Source organism: Tamandua tetradactyla, chromosome 5 (assembly GCF_023851605.1).
Source record: "Tamandua tetradactyla isolate mTamTet1 chromosome 5, mTamTet1.pri, whole genome shotgun sequence".
Taxonomy (NCBI): Eukaryota; Metazoa; Chordata; class Mammalia; order Pilosa; family Myrmecophagidae; genus Tamandua; species Tamandua tetradactyla.
The window spans coordinates 46,182,582-46,194,248 of NC_135331.1; the positions used below are offsets into that span (position 1 = coordinate 46,182,582).

Below are 11,667 nucleotides of genomic sequence, written 5' to 3' on the forward strand. Positions count from 1 at the left end.
CTACATACTGCAAGACAAGTGTATAAAGGTATAACATTTACAGTACGACTTTGTGACTGTGAAAACTGTGTGCCAGGTGCTCCTTATTTCTAGGATATGGGCAAAGGACTAAAAAATATGGATAAAGAATAAATAAATAATAAGGAGGGCAAAGGGCAAGATAATTTGGTATATGGAAACATTAGTGGTCAATGAGAGGAAGGGTTAAGGTTTATAGTATATATGAGTTTTTTTTCTTTGTCGTTCTGGAGTGATGCAAATGTTCTAAAAAGAAAGATCATGATTATGAATTCACAACTATGTGATGATTATTGTGAACCACTGACTCTACACCATGCATGTATAATATATGTGTTTGAAGATTTTTCAATTAAAAAAAAAGTTTACCACAGGAGAAGCCCCTGATACTGTTTCAAACATTAGGGACACCTAAAGCAATAGGCCAAGACCTTGGTCTTGAGGTTTGTTCCTGTGATGCTTATGTAGGTAGCAGAGAGGCTTAGCTTATCTCTAAGAATGCCTGGCAGTTACTTCAGGAGGACCTCTTTTGTTGCTCAAATGTGGGCTCGCTTTAAGGCCAACACTGCAAGTGAAGTCACTGCCCTCCTGACTCTCTGGGACATGACATCAGGGGTGAAGTCTACCTGCCAGTGTGGAAGTGACTCCCAGAGATGAGTCACTTCCTGTGGGGATGAACAACGTCTATCCTGGCTGAAACAGGGAAAAGAAGTCTATCAAGTAAGGTATCAGTGGCTGAGAGAGTTCAAATAGTATTAAGAAAACACTCAGAAGGACATTCTTAGGCAAGTTTCTGCTAGACACTGCTACCTAAGATAACTTGTTAAACCCCAACCAAAATCATTCCTACCAATCCTAAAGAACACTCAGGGCTTTATATAAGATTCTACAAAGGTTCCATGCCCTAGGGTAACTTTCCAGAAATCTAAAAGGTCCAAATGGGTCCCTGGACCAGTTAAGCCCTGAAATGCAGAGGGGGGCCAGCCTCCCCAGGATATCAACTAGTTCATCCCCATCCCATATTATCAACAGCCCCTCCCAACATCAAACATTTAGAATGGGAAAAGCCCAAATTCCCTTAAAGAGTGGTAGAAAGATCAAAGGTGATGGTGGAGTTATACAGAGAAGGTAGGATTTGACAAACAAGTACAATTGCTGAATCATTATATTGCTATTTCTTTTAGTCTGCAGTATCTTAGAACAGCTAGAAGGAAAAAACCTAAAATTGTGAAGCTGAAACCCATACCAAACTCTGAAATCTGTTCTACAACTAATTGCCTTGATGTACTTTGAAATTTATTGCTCTTTTGTATATAAGTTCTCACACAAAAAAGGAAGAGTATAACAGAGAAGGTAGGATTTAACAAATAAGTATGACTGCTGAATCATTATGTTGAAATTTCCAGTGACTTGAAATCACTTGAAGAAAAAATGAAAAATCATAGAACTGTAACCCATACCAAACTTTAAAGTCTGTTCTATAACTACTAGTTAAAATGTACTTGGAAATGTATTGCTTTTTTGTACATATGCTATATTTCACAATAAAAAAATGTGAAAAAAGAAGAAAGCAGGAGTAATTATACTAATATCAGACAAAATAGACTTTAAATGTACATGTTTCATAAGAGACAAGCAAGGACAATACATATTAATAAAAGGGACAATTCACCAGGAAGAATTACCAATCACTAATGTTTATGTCCTTAATAAAGTGTCTCCTAAGAACGTGAGGTCAACACTGGCAAAACTGAAGTGAGCAACAGACATTTCAACAATAATAGTGGAAGACTTCAATACACCACTTTCCTCTATAGATAGAACACTTAGAGGACCAGCAAGGAAACAGAAAACCTAAACAATGTGATAAATGAATTAATCCTAACAGACATATAAAGGTTGTTACACCCCAAATACCAGTCTGTACATCCTTCTCTACTGCTCTTGGAACCTTCTATAGAACAGATCATATGCTTTGACACAAAACAGTTCTTAATAAATTATAAAAGATTGACATTATTTAAAGTACCTACTCTGACTATGATGGAATGAAGCTGGAAATCAATAACCAGCAATGAACCAGAACTTTCACAAATATTTGGAGATTAAATAATGCTCTTAAATAATCCATAGGTCAAAGAAGAAATTGCAAGACAAACTGGTAACAATTGTGGGAAAGATGAACCTGAGTATGTAAGATATCAGGACTCATGGGATGCATCAGAGGCAGTGCTGAGAGGGAAATTCATTGCTCTGGAATGTCTACTTGTAAAAATAAGAAAGAAAAAATGGAGGACTCAACTGCTCACGTGGAAGAACTAGAGACAGAACAGCAAGCTAAACTGTAGGCAAATGGAAGAAAGAAAAAAACTTAAGCAGAAATGAATCAATTGGAGAACACAGGCAAAAAAAAAATTGAAAAGATCAATAAAGCTAAAAGTCAGTTCTTTGAGAAAATCATAAAACTGATGCACCCCTAGCTAAGCTGACAATGAAAAGAGAGAGAGGATGCAAATAAAAAAATTAAACAAGAAGCAGATCATTACCACATTCTCTGAAGAAATAAAATAGTTTTTAAGAGGAAACTATGAACTATATGCCAAGAAATGAGATGACTTAAGTGAGATGGACAAATTCTAGGAACACATGATCAACCTACACTGACTTGAGAGGAAACAGCAGGTTTCAACAAGCCAATCATAAGAGATTCAATCTGTCATCAAAACTCTTCCCACAAGGCAGTGTGATGATGGCTAATGGCAGAATTCTTGCCTGCCATGCCAGAGAGCTGGGATTGATTACCAATGCCTGCCCATGCAAAAAAAGACAAAACAAAACTTCAACAAAGAAAATACCACAGCCAGATGGCTTCACAGGGAAATTTTAACAAACATTCCAAATTTTTTTCAAACATTCCAAATTTTTATTCAATAATTGAAGAAATCCAATGATTTATTATTATTAAATAAACTTGATAATTAAATAAACTTTTATTCAAACATACCAAATTTTTATCAAAAATTCCAAAAAGAATTAACACCAATCCTACTCAAACTATTCCCAAATAATTAAGGAAAAAAAGAACACTTCATAAGTCATTTTACAAAGCTAAAATCACTCTAATACCAAAACCAGGTAACAACCCTACCAGAAAGGAAAACTACAGATGAATTTCCCTAATGAATATAGATGTAAGAAGTCTCAACAAAATATTACAAATCAAATCCAATGACATATTAAAAGAATTAGACACCACTATGAAGTGGGCTTCATACGAGGCATGCAAGGGTGGTCCATTCAACAGAAGAGAATCAATCCATTTCATACAACACATTAACAAATTAAAATGTAAAAATCACATGATCATCTCAATTGATGCTGAGAAAGCATTAATCAAAATTCAGCATCCTTTTCTGACAAAAACTTCAAAACACCAAACAATATGAATTGAAGTAAACTGCCTTAGTGTGATAAAGGACATATGTGAAAAACCGACAGCCAGCACCATACTTAAAGGTAAGAGACTGAAATCTTAACCCCTATGACCAGGAATGAGAAAATTCCCATTGTAACCATTGCTCAACATTGTGCTAGAACTTTTAGCTAGAGCAATCAGGCAAGAAAAGGAAATAAATGTTTCCATTTCCAAATCAGAGAGGAAGTAAAACTTACATTATTTGTAGAAAACATGGTCTTATACTTGGAAAATCCTGAGAAACATATGGCAAAGCTAGATGAGATGACAAACAAATTCAGCAAAGTGGCAGGATACAAGATTGGAATGCAAAAATAAGTAAGGTTTCTGTACACTAATTAAAGAGACAAGAAGTTCCATTCAAAATAGCAACTAACAGAATTAAGTGTCTAGGAACAAATGTGTTCAGGGATTTAAAGGACTTGCACACAGAAAAATACAAAACATTGCTCAAAGAAATCAAAGATCTAAACAGGTGAAAACATATCTCCCCTGATCATGGATGGGAAGATAACATGTCATTAAACAGAAAAACTGACAAACTAAAGATTGTGTAACAATCTTCACAAACTGATCTACATAGTCAATGCAATATCAACCAATATTCCAAAAGCCCACTTTGAGGACTTGATAAAGCTAGTCATTAAATTAAGAAATCAATGGGTCAAGCCCTTGATCTTGAAACCTGCTCTTATGAAGTTTAAGTATGTGGCAGTGAAGCTTAGCCTATCTATAGATATGCCTAAGAGATACTTCTGAAGGACCTCTTTTGTTACGTGGCCTCTCTTTCTAAGCCCAACTCTGAGAGTCAAATCATTGCCCTCCCCACTGTATGTGGGACATGACATCCAGGGGTAAGATTATCCCTGGCAGCATAAGATATGACTCCCAGGGATGAGTCTGGCCCTGGCATCATGGGATCAACAATGCCATTCTAATGACCAAAAGTCATTAGAAGTGTTACAAATATGTGTCAGTGGTTGAGAGAGCTTAAATAGAGTCAGAAGGCTACTCTGGAAGTCACTCTCATGCAAGCTTCAGGTAGACACTGCTACCTACCATAGCTAGCCAAACCCCAACCCAAACCATTCCCACCAATCCTAAATTGCACTTAGAGTTTATATAACATTCTACAAAGGTTCTATATGTTCAGATAACTTTCTAGAAACATACAACCCCCAGATGGGTTCTAGGGATCAGATAAGTCTTGAAATGCAGAGGGGCCAGCCTCTCCAGAACATCAACTAGTTCTATCTCCCTACCCCATATTATCAACATCCCCTTCCAACATGAAATTTTAGAATGGCCATATCCTAGATATTCCTAAATAATGGGAGAAAGATCAAAGTTGAAGGTGGAGGACAGTGAAGATAGGGTTCAAGAAATGAGTATGACTGCTGAAATATTATATTGATATTTCTTTTAGTCTCCAATATCATAGAGCAACTACAAGTAGAAACCTAAAGTTTCTGTGGAATTGTAATCCATACCAAACACTGAATTTGTTCTACAATTAATTGCTGCAATGTGCCCTGAATTGTATTGCTTTTTTGTATACATGTTATTTTTCACACACACACACAAACTTTCTAGTCTCCAGTGTGTTGAGCAGCAAGAAGAAAAAATCTGAAATAGTGTATTGATAACACATAATAAACTCTGAAATCTGTTCTGTAACTAAGTGTACTTCCAAAGTAATTGCTTTTTCTCTCTTTTATTTGTATATATGTTATTTCTCTCTTTTCTTTGTATATATGTTATATTTAACAATAAAAAAAATGTTCAGAATTTATTTGGTAGGGAAAGTTATCTCAAAAAAGCCAAAAAATATCCTAATGATGAATAGCAACTAGGGAAGAATTAATCTTTCTTACTTTAAATCTTATTATAAATCCAAAATGATACTGGCACAAACATAGACACATTAATAAATGGAATCAAATTGAGAATGCAGAAATATACCACCAAATCTATGGTGATTTATATTTAAAAAAGGCCTAAATCCACTGAAATGCGACAGAAAAGTCTTTTCAATAATTGTGTAGGAAGACCTGGATATCAATAGCGAAAAGAATAAAGCAGAACCCCTACCTTACACCCTACTCAAAAACTAACTCAAAGTGGTGAAGCATGTAAATGTAAGAGCCAGTAACATGAAATTCCTCAAAGCAAATATGGGGAAACATCTTCAAGGTCTTGTAACAGGAGATCACTTTTTAAAATTTACACCAAAAGCACAAGCAATCGAAGAAAAAATAGATAAATGGGAACCCTTCAAAATCAAATGGCTCTGTGCCTCAAAGGACTTCTGTCAGAAAGGTGAAAAGGCAGCCAACACAACGGGAGAAAATACTTGGAAACCACATATCAGATAAAGGTACATATTATATCCAGTATATATAAAGAAGTCATACTACTCAACAACAAAAAAACCAACCCAATTATAAATTAACAAAAATATGAATGGACATTATCCAAAGAGCAAATGGCTAAAAAAACACATGAAGAAATGTTTATCTTCATTATGTATAAGGGAAATTCAGATCAAGACTAAAATGAGATATCACCTCGTACCTGTAAGAATGGCTGCTAATAAACAGGAAACTACAAATGTTGGAGAGTATGTGGAGAAGTTGAACACTTATGCACAGCTGGTGGGAATGGATAATGGGGCACAGCCACTGTAGAACACCAACCATCAAGCTGTTCTGTGACTTGGCAATACCACCACTTGTCATATACCCAGAAAAGCTGAAAAGCAGTGACATGAACAAACATCTGCACACATATCCACAACACCATTATTTACAATTGCCAAAAGATAGAAACAATGCAAGTGGCCATCAACAGATGAGTGGACGAACAAAAAGTGCTATTATACATATTCTGGAATATTACGCACGCAGCATTTAAGATGAAATGATGTCCTGAAGCATAAAACAACACGGATGACCTTAGATATTGCATAATTTTGCTAATATAACCCTGGTAAAGACAAACTCAGAGTCTTGTACTGTAAAATATAGGGAACTTAGTGTTTCACAGAATCCAGATATGGATGAAGTTACCTAATGAGGTTGAAGTTGATTATGAGAATGGATAGAAGTGATAGTAGCTCATTGGTGGGTTTATAAGTAATATTGTCATATTGAAGGTGAAGGTTTGAAAGAGCCATATAACTCAATGATTAACACAACAAATATAAATAAGTATTTGCTTGAACTACTTCAAAGGTAGGAATCTTGTACAAAGAGTAAATAATACATAGGTATGGGGGAACACTGTTACCTGCTCTTTTGGTCTGTTAATGATGCTGGAATAAATAACCAGGAATGAAACAGCTTTTGAAAAGGGAATTTATTAAGTTACAAATTTATTATTCTAAAGCCATAAAAATGTCCAAACAAAAAGGCATCCAGAGAAAGACACCTTGACTTAAGAAAGGCCAATGCCTGGGAATGTACATGGGTGGTAAAAGCAGGTCCTTGTTCCGGGTTCCATTGCTTCCATATTCTGATGCTAGTGTTTTCTTCTGTGAGTGATTATGGGCCTTCACTTATCTCCTCCAGGACAAAACACTGGATTCTGACTTACTTAGCATCTAATGGGAAGGCACAAGGCAATGTCTGCTGGGTTCTGCATCACCAAATGTCCGTATCTATGACTGTTTCCTCTGTCAGCACCCCAACATCTCCAAATATCTATATCTCTGCTGGCTCTGAATCAACTGCTTCTCCAAGGGCTTCTGCATTTCTAAACACCTATATGTATGTCCACATCTAGGTTTCTCCAAATGTTTCCCATTTTAAAGGATTCCAGTAAACTAATCAAGAGCCATCTTAAATGGGAAGACAGATTTCCATCTAATCGAAAGTTCACACCCACAACTGGGTGTCTCACATCTCCATGGAAACAATCCAATCAAAGTTTCCACTCCACAATATTGAATCAGGACTAACAGAAACATGGCTGCCCTCTTAGGACTGAATCAAGAAAAGGGGCATGGCTTTTCTAGGGGTACATAATAGCCTTAAACTGGCACACACGCTATGGGCTATATGTAACAGGAAGACCAGTACCACAGCAACGCTAGGGTTAAATAACTAAGGGGGAAGGATAAGAGTTAAGGGAAGTTTGAGAATTTCTCTTTGTTGAGTGTGTTATGCTTCTCTTTGGAGCAATAAAAAATGTCAAAATTGAGAGTGATGGTGATTGGACAATAAGTGAAGATGCTGTGAGACACGGACTGTTCAATTTGGACATTATCCATGATGACCAATGAATTGAGGTGGCTGAAGTGTACAGTGACTGAGAAGCAGAAAGGCAAACTGCTGTGTACACATATGATGAAATACCGTGTGGCTACAGAAAGTAATGAAGTCATGAGTCATGAAATGATAGTGAATGAACCTTGAGCAAATTATGTTATGCAAAATAAACCAGAAGCAAATGCACAAATACTGTATGGTCTCTTTTAGAGAATACTTTCAAGAAAATTGGGGCCAGGACTGTAATTTTCTTATAGTAGTCACATTTTTTCCTGAGTTTTCAGTGTTATTTATAGATTCTAAGACGCTGCGCTATGTGTGGATAACCTGGTAATTCCCAGGAACTTTGGGCACCTGGGTGGCACCTAAGATACAAACTTGGAGTTCTTCTAGATGTTCTTCTAAAACACTGGGTCTGCTCCTCCATGCCCTGCTTGAGCACAAGCACCTTGACAAGGCCAGGATCACTATTTTCCTCTGAACTGATGCTGTCTACTTCATGACAGTATCAGTAAGCAGGGCCCCTGCCTCTTCCCGACATCTCTGGCTCTCCTTTAGCACTCCAACCCACTTTCCTCTCAGCCCCTGGGGTAAGGCCACTACAATGAGCCTATCTTGATGCAGACCTTTGGAGCCATGCATTTTCAGTACCTTCTTCTTCGCAGAGCCCTACTACCTCCCTGAATTAAGAAGGGAAAGAAGAAAAAAAGGGGCCATTTCACATCCAGTTTAAGTTTTTATAAATTATCTTGCACACATTTTCAAATTCCATGCCAAAAACAAAATTCCATTGGTTCTCTTAAAAGTTGCAACATGAAAGCAAAGTTCCTATTTTCTCATCATCTAAGGAAACAATGCAAAGAGCAGAGGGGGGAGGAATAACTCCCATCCATTCCTCCTGTCTCCACCCTCACACCTCCCCTTGGAAGTTCCTCTAAGTATTACTTAGTCCCTCACACCTCCACAATGAGCATCCTTCACATTCTCACAAGTAATGGCTTTTTGTTTATTGTCAGCTGCAAAATTATAGTCAAAGTTGAAACCCAAGTCAACATATAAAAAACAAACTAAAACTGAAAGGAAATTTGTTTTTCCTATATAATGACGTCACAAAGACTTTTCAAAGATTTTACCTATACTAGCTTATCACAGTACAGAAAGGACCTTTGGTGAGGGAGACACACCTTGGGGAGTTGCTAAAATTGCATCTCTCTCTTTGATATCAAACTGTATGTGTAATGTTTTGCTTGTTTATCATCTGTGTCCTCGGCATAACTAAAAATTCCAAGAGGACAAAAACTTGTCTATTCTGTTTACTAGTGTATGTCTGGAACACACACTGTGCATAGCACCAACAAAGTACCTCAAAATAATTTTTGAACAAAATAATTACCATTTTTGGGATTCTCTGCACAACATCTTTATTTCACCTGTGAAAACAGGAGAAAATAAATTGACACTATTCCAGATACAATTTAAAAACGGCAAAGAGTTTGATAAAAAAAAAAAAAGATTTACTCTGTACAAATCAAACGTGCTATCCTTAACTTTTCTTTGGAAAGACGGCTTTGTTTCTGCCACTCACTGCAGAATGTGTGACTACTGAGAAGCACTTGGTCTGCCTGAGTTTAAATACACCAAGCCATTCAACCAAAAATTTTTCATTTTCCATCTCAAGCATTAAAGTACATAAGTTTGCTAATTGAGACACACTAAAGTTCTGAAATCAGTATAATATGTACATTTTCTTGTCTTAATTTTGGAACAGAAGTGAACCAGGGTACCAATTTTAGCTTTTGCATAAGAAACGACCAAAAAACCTATTTCATTGCAAATTCCCTATTTTATTATTTATCTCGTGTGCCCAGTTCTAGTCCTGCTCACAGCGCTTTTTTTTTTTTTTTTTTTTTTTGTGGATTTTGCTGGGACACAGCACTGCCAGGATTGCAGTCGCCACAGCTGCCACTGCCCTTGTGGCTAAGCCGTCCACTGTGCAGCCCGCGGGGTCCCGCGCCTTATGCTGCACCATTTCTGCCACAGGAGCGCGTGCGGCCGCCGCTCCCCCCGCAGGCTGTGGCACAGGTTCCGCTGGCCTCAACCATCCCCAGGCAGCCTGCAAGCGCGGGTCAGGCTCTGGCCTGCAGCAGGGGGCGGAGCGCGCGGCCGGCGGCTTCTCGCAGGAGGTGGACTCCGGGCGAGAAGGAGGGCTCGCGCTGCGTGTGGCCGCACGGCCGGGTCAGGGAGGGCGGCAGGCCTTGGTGCTGCCACGTGGTGCCGAGGACAGCGTTGAGAACCCGCAGGACCGCGCCTATGCGGCAACGCGGCCGCCACTACTGTCCTGGTAGCTGGAGTGCGGCCAGCCGGAAACCTCTGAGAAAAGCCCCGGGTGTGGGTCACTAAACACTGCAGTGCGGGGGAGAACCAGGACCGGGCTGCCGTGGAGTTGGAGGCGCCGCCGGCACCGCGAGGTGCAGGGGAAACAGTCCATTTTAGGGCAGTTGGTGGAGACGGCGAGAACACGGAAGGAGCCGGCTGTGAAGGAAGATCGCGCCCAGCCGCAGGGGCTGCGCCTGCAACTCCTAAACCCGAGCCCAGCGGGCCTCACCGGGGGTGCCGGGCGGGTCTCTCAGCGGAGCCCCGCAACCAGGAGTGAGAACGCCAAGGGGAGCGTGGGGCCCGAGTGGGGCCATCCCAGGCTAACTCTACTTCAGCTCCGCCGGGGCGGGGTCCCGACAGCAGGTACCAGGCTCCAGACAGCAGGGCCGGCGTGGCCACATCCGCCTCCGGGGTCTGCTTCCCCCAGTCCAGGCGGATCCTCCTCTTGGAGTCCACGGCTCCCGCCACGGGGGCGGAGGGGGACAGGCTTCTTGGCCCGGGCCGCGTGGTCCCTGCCGCCCAGCACGGGGAGTCTGACCTGCTCGGTGTCCAGCCTGGGCCGGATACGCCCCCCCCCCTTACACAACCTGATGCCCCTGGCTTTCGCCGAGAACCCCATGCTGGTGCCATGCCCGGTGAGGACACCCATTCCATAGAGCACCGCAGTCCCGACACGCCCAGCACCCACCATCCACCGCCAGGAAAGCTGGGGTTACCGACGCGCGCCACCGAGCCCGGAGTCCGGTGGGTTGCAGCCGGGGTTCGCGTTGCAGGGCGTGCTGCACAGGGGCGGAGCGAAAAGGGACGGGAGTGGGGTGCCGCTTTCACAACCGCCGCCCGCGGCCGCACGGGAGACTGAGTTTAAATCCCAGAGGCAGCGAAGGCGATTACACCGCTGTTCTCGGCGTGTGCGGCGCAGCTCGGCGGCTCCGGGTGCCGCTCCCGTGCCCCGTGTGCCCAGCCAGGGCTCCAGTCCCGGGCCCTCTTGCAGCGTCTTCAAGGCTGGCAGCCAGCGGGGACCGAGACCCGAGGATTCAGGCTGGGCGGAGGCCGTGCAGCAGGCCCCACATCAGGTCTGCTGCGGAACACCTGCCGCGCAATCGGCGCGGGTGGGAAACGCGGCGCTTGAGCGGCGATAATGAAGTGGACCAGTTTGTTCACTGTGACATTTTGGGGGGCAGGGGGGACACTTACCGGCTTGCAGGCTCATCTCTCTCCAGTCAGAGAGGCAGGGCTGGGGGTTCGCGAACGCTGCGAGGAAGCTCCTGGCTGGCTCACTAAGACAGAAGCTGCCAGACTTCCCTTGTCACCAAAGTCCCTTTCCAGTGTCCATATCTCAGTTGAGAAGGAATTCAAGAATGAGATAAGCAAGTGCAACCCAGTCAGAAAGAATTACTGACAGCAAAGAAAGTGCACTATTAAGAATCCTGAGGGGGGCACGTCCCAGGCACGGAAGTGCGCACGTGGTTTAGCCCAACGGTTTTCAACGGTTTTTTAAAGAGAGAGAGAGAAAGATGGAGTTTGAAATGC

At 41.5% G+C, this 11,667-nt stretch overlaps 1 long non-coding RNA gene across 1 annotated transcript in view; it reads right to left on the minus strand.

The window, feature by feature from the left end:
- Nucleotides 1-11,667, minus strand: part of LOC143684121 (uncharacterized) — a 36,527-nt gene extending 24,860 nt beyond the window's left edge. The window contains exon 1 of the long non-coding RNA XR_013175853.1: nucleotides 11,332-11,667. This is a non-coding gene — a long non-coding RNA (uncharacterized LOC143684121). The remainder of the gene's footprint in view (nucleotides 1-11,331) is intronic.